Raw genomic sequence first — 5561 nt, forward strand, 5'->3', positions numbered from 1 at the left:
TGCATATGTATAACTTCTCAATATCATAAACCATTAAAGAAATGCAATTGAAACCATGAGTTACCATGATATATCCTCCAGAATGGCTAAAATGCAAAAACTGATAATATAAAGTGTTAACGAGGATGTGGAGTAATTGAAATTCTCTTAAACAGCCTGTGGGAGTGTAAATTGGTATAAAAAGTTTGGGAAACTGTTGAGGTGCCTGGGTGGCTCAGTCGGTTGAGCATCCAACCCTTGATTTCAGCTCGGGTTTTGATCTCGAGGTTGTGAGATCGAGCCCCACGTTGGGCTCCGCACTGAGCATGGAGTCTGCTTGGGATTCTCTCTCTCCTTCTCCCTCTCTCCCTCCCCCCGCTTGCACATGCTCCCTCTCTCTTTCTCTTTCTCTCAAATAAGTAAATAAAATCTTTTTTTTAAAGTTTGGGAAACTGTTTAATAGAATCTATGAAAGCACACCCTAAGATCCAGCTATCCCACTCCTGAGTATCTACCCAACAGGAATGTACACCAATAGACACTGTCAGGAATATTTATGGCAGCATTAACCGTAATAGCCTCAGATGGAAACAAACCACACATCTTTCAACTGGAGAAGAGATATAAAAGTGGTGGTATATCCAAGCAATAGAATACAGCGCAGTAGGAAGGAAGAACGAAGTACTACTATGCACAGTAGGAAAGGAAGCCAGATGCAAAAAGAGAACACAGTGTATGTTTTCATTTACATAAAATTCAAAAGCTAGCAAAACCAAATCTATGGTGACAGAAGGCCAAAGAGCGGTCCCCTTTAGCGGGAGATAATGATTGGGAGCAGGCATGAGGGAGACTTCCGGGCATCAGTCATGCTCTGTATTTCAGTGTGAGTGGGGGTTCCAAAGGGTAGTCATCATTTTGTAAAAATTCATAGAGCCATGCACTTAAGGTATGTGAAAGTTGCTGGATATATGTTTTTCTTCCATAAAAGTTTGCTAAAAAAGAAAAAGAAACTTAATTCCTAGAAAGGTAGGGTAGTGCTTGAAGAGACAAATCTGGAGTGAGACAGCCCGAGTTCAGATTCTGGCTTGGCCATTTACAACCTATGTGTCCTTAAACTATGTAGCCTCTCTGCACCTCAGTTTCCTTATCTGTAAAATGGGGACAATACTAGTATCTAAGCCTAAGGTTGTGCTGCAGACTCATGAGTTGATCCATGCAAAATATTTATGATAGTGCCAAATATACAGTAAGATCTCCATAAATGTTGCTTTTTTGTTGTTGGTGGTGTTTTTATCTTTGCATCTCATCTGGAGGGTCACACACAAAGTGAGGGTTAAAACCAAAGGCTTTATACTCTTGGGCATTTGTTCCAGAAAAATGAAAACTTATGTTTACACAATCACCTGTACACAAATGTTCACAGCAGCTTTATTCCTGGTAGACAGAATCTGCAAAGCAGATGAAAGCACATCCCCCTTCAGTGGACAAATGTGGAACTGTGGTACATCTATACCACAGAATACCACTCCACAGTGAATAGGAAACAAACTATGGTTACTCACATGAATCTCAAGGAAGCTCAAGTGAATCTCAAGGAATTCGAGCTGAATGAAAAAAGCCAACGCCCAAAGCATTTATATGCATGCTTCCATTTATAGAACATTCTTGAAGTGACAAAAGTAGAGAGATGGAGAACAGGATTAGTGGTTGCCGGGGTTAGGGATGTGGGTGGGGTAGAGAAGGTGTGGCTATATTAGGACAACAGGAGGGGTCATTCTGGTGATGGAGCTCTTTTTTATCTTGACGTGGTAAATGCACATACCTGCACATATGTTAAAACTGCATAGAACTACACACACACACACACACACACACACACACACACAAGTACAGGTAAAACTGAGGAAATCTAAATAAAATCAGCGGATGGTAGCAACATCAATATCCTGGTTGTAACACCATACAATGTCTTTGCAAGATGTTACCACTGGGGAAGATTGGATAAACCGTCAGGAGATCTCTCTGTATTTTTTTTTACAACTGTGTAGGAATCTACAATGATCTCTGATGTCAGCCAGCCAAGCTTTGATGTCCTGACTCCATCACAGACCAGTTGGGTGACTTTGGGCAGGAAAACTTCCTAGAGCCTCAGTTTCCCCATCCACCAAGTGGAGATAGTCACAGCTCCTCCTCCCTAGCCTTGTAGTAAGGACGGAGTCATGAGCATAGTGTCCCAAACAATGTGAATCATCAACAAATGCGACCTTCAGGAAACTTATCATTGTTATAAATGAGAAGTGTGGGACTGACAGATGAAGTGATTTGCCCTGGGGTCCCCCAAAAGGGGCCAGGATTCCATCCCTGAAGATGGGTTCTATTTGGTCAGAGGGGAGAGGATCAAAAGTGGGAAATCTGGGGGTGGACACACTGGTTTTCTCCCCCGACACCGTGTGTATGTGTGTTGGGGGAGGGGAGAATTAGGACCGGGGAGGAGGTGCAGCGGGAGACCAAAGAGGAAGGGGTCAGAGAGCAGGCACCAAAAAATTGCTAAGAAAATCAAAGGGCCGCTGGGAAACAATAGCTTAGGGGCTATTGTTCTCTTGCCCAAATCCTCTGCCTAGGACTGAATAGATTCCCCAGCCATGTCCTCCTTTCCCACCAGGGTGGGACGCAGGGGTCAACTGGGTTCAAGGATGTGACAGCTACTCTGGATAGCAAAAAAGTGCTGCACAAATGTTTGTTGATGATGATGATGACGACGACGATGATTTTTGTAACCATTGGTTGAAAGGGCCCCTTGGAATCATTTCATATTCTGTACTGTCCTCGCTGTACCGGATCTGGGCAACTCTTTGTCATTCTTCTTGTGCCTGCTGGCCCAGCTCAAGGTCTGGCCCTTCAGAGCAAGCAGTGACCCCAGAAGTCCTCTGGGTCCTTGCTACTCAATGTGAGTCCAGAGTCTGGCGGGAGCAACCACGTCACCTGGGAAAGCTTGTTAGAAATGCAGACTCTCTGGCCCTGCCCCAGATATCCTGAATCAGATGGCATTTTAACAGGATCCTCAGAGGATGTGCTCGAGAAGCCCTGCTTTAATCCAGCCTTCTGGTTTACTGCCAAGGACACGGAGGTGCAGAGAAGAGCGGGACTGCTCGGAGTCACAGATCATGTTTGCACCAGAGCTGGAACCGGAACCTAGGCTCGAGGGCTCCCAGACAGCTGTCTTTGGCCCGAAACCTTGGTTTAAGATGGGTTGGGGTGAAATGGGGGATGAGCTTCCTAAGTAAGGAGGAAAGTTCTCTGTCTTCTCTCCTGAAAGCTGTCCTGGTGGGAAAGCAGTGCCCCTCACTGACCTCGTTCAGCTTGTGGTTTGGGTACAGGTAAGAAGAAAGTCCATCCAATTTGCAGACATATAAAATCCCTTCTCTTGCAGGGAAAGTTGTGTAGACATATCACGGCAGGTGGTGTAGTCAGCTGAGCAACTACTCTTGGTTTCCACTCAGGTCATGATCTCGGGATCGTGGGATGGAGCCTTGTGTCTGGCTGCGAGCTTAGCATGGAGTCTGCTTGAGATGCTCTCATTCCGTCTGCCCCTCGCCCCTTTCTCTCTCTCTCTAAAATGAATAAATAAATCTTAAAAAACAAAACAGAAACATCGCAGCAGCGGGCTTGTTTTCAAGATGGCTGCTTCCTCTCCACCTCTTTGTGCCTCAGTTTCCTCATCCGGAGGAGACACTCTTCCCTGACAACCATGCACTGAGTGCCTGCCACACATCAGGCTTGGCGCCAGGCTCTCTGTACAAATTCACATGTGCTTACAGCCTGGTGGTCACGCATGCCACGAGATACAGGAAGGCTGTGCAGATCTGCTAAGGATCTGAGGACAGTAGGGGGTAACAGAGGGATTGCACCCAGAAAAAATGCAGAAATTCACAAGCCACAGCTGTTGCAACATCGATGGACCCCATTTGCCAAAACCAACCTTTAGAGCTTTACCTTCTCATAATGCTCATTCAGATGAAACCAAATTGCTTCTTCCATGAACCCATTTCTGCTTGGAGATATGGTAACGCTGAAAGGGACAACAGAATAGAAATCTCTTAGTCCATCTTCATTTCCCAGAACAGGAAACAGAACCAGAGAGGGACAGAGACCTCCTCGAGGACGCACAGCATTAGTAGTAGCGCCAGGACTCTCCACCCCTTTCCTGGTATACTTTCTACTGCACATCCTGCCCCAATTTCTATAATAAAATCACAATTCAACCAATATTGACAAGTGTCCTCCCTCCATCAGGTAGGAGGATAATTGAGACATGGCTACAGTTAGAATCTGCTCTGGAGAAGCTCACAGCTTAGCAGGGGCTTGACCAAAGGAGGTTCTGTTTACTTAAAAGCCACAACACTAGGACGATAGGACGATAGGACGATAGGACGATAGGGCGTAAACCCCCCAATGGAGCAGGGGCTGGAGTGGGCGGGGCCATTCCAGGAGCTAGCTACCCTCGGGGAGGTACAAGGACTCACAAGCTGCTAGGAAGGCTTTCCAACAAAAATGTTGGAGACCTGGAAAAGTAAATTTTGGCTCCACCGTGAGAAACGCAAACTGCAAAGTCAAAGCTAATAAATGTATAATTAAATGTCTGCAGAAGGTAACACCATGTCAACATCATTAAATTGCTAAATTAATTATTCCTAAAAGTTTCAGTACATGTGAAAATGATTTAGATTTTCTCACTTTGCAAGAATTTCCCGGTGTGCCCAATCGGTCCTAAGAAATAGCAACCATTGTAAATGAGGGCCTTGCAGCCAAGTAAAAGCAAAATTAAAATTATTAAAAATCCTTCCAAAATAATGTAATAAAAATATAGTAATATTTGTGATGTTGCTCTTCTTAAGAGTTTGCTATGAGGAGGGCTGAGCCCACCAAAAAAGAAGTACCTAACCCAACCGCCTACAAGTTCCCCTAACTTGGTACCTTAACCAGCTCAGGGCTGGTGTCAGACTTCCTGCCACAAATCCTTGGACAAGTCACTTAGCAACTTTGAGCTTCAGCTTTTCCCCTTCTGAAATATCCCGGGGAGTCAGTAATCCCACTTGCTGGGAGCTAGGGAGAATGCAAACCCTTCCAATACCAGGCAGAGAGGAGTGGGTACTGGCTGGGCATTATCTTACTGGGTTGGTACACAAAATTTAAGAGGGCGCAAAAACAAAAACAAAAACAAAAAAACCCTCAGTATCCAAGATAAATAATATTTTAATGCAATATGTTTTAACAAGCTAAAAAAAAAAAAAAGGCAGATGAGCAAAACACCAAATCTAAAAGGATGATCTGTCAGGGACTCTGGAGCCAGCCAGCCTGGCGGCACCACATCTACCTGTGTAATCTGGACCCTCAGTCCGTGCCTGGGCTCCCGTATCTGTGCCACGGGGCTAACCGTTCCCCGCCCCCACCCTTGCAGGGTTACGGGAGCCGGAAATGGGTTAATAGGAGCTAAAGGATTTAGAAGAGCGCCTAGCCACAAGGCGCTTTAAGTCATTATTACGGTGCAAAGAAACTGGGAACTTCTCACATTGTAGGAGAAA

The sequence above is a fragment of the Phoca vitulina genome, unplaced genomic scaffold, assembly GCF_004348235.1.
Source record: "Phoca vitulina isolate PV1807 unplaced genomic scaffold, GSC_HSeal_1.0 scaffold3, whole genome shotgun sequence".
Lineage (NCBI taxonomy): Eukaryota > Metazoa > Chordata > Mammalia > Carnivora > Phocidae > Phoca > Phoca vitulina.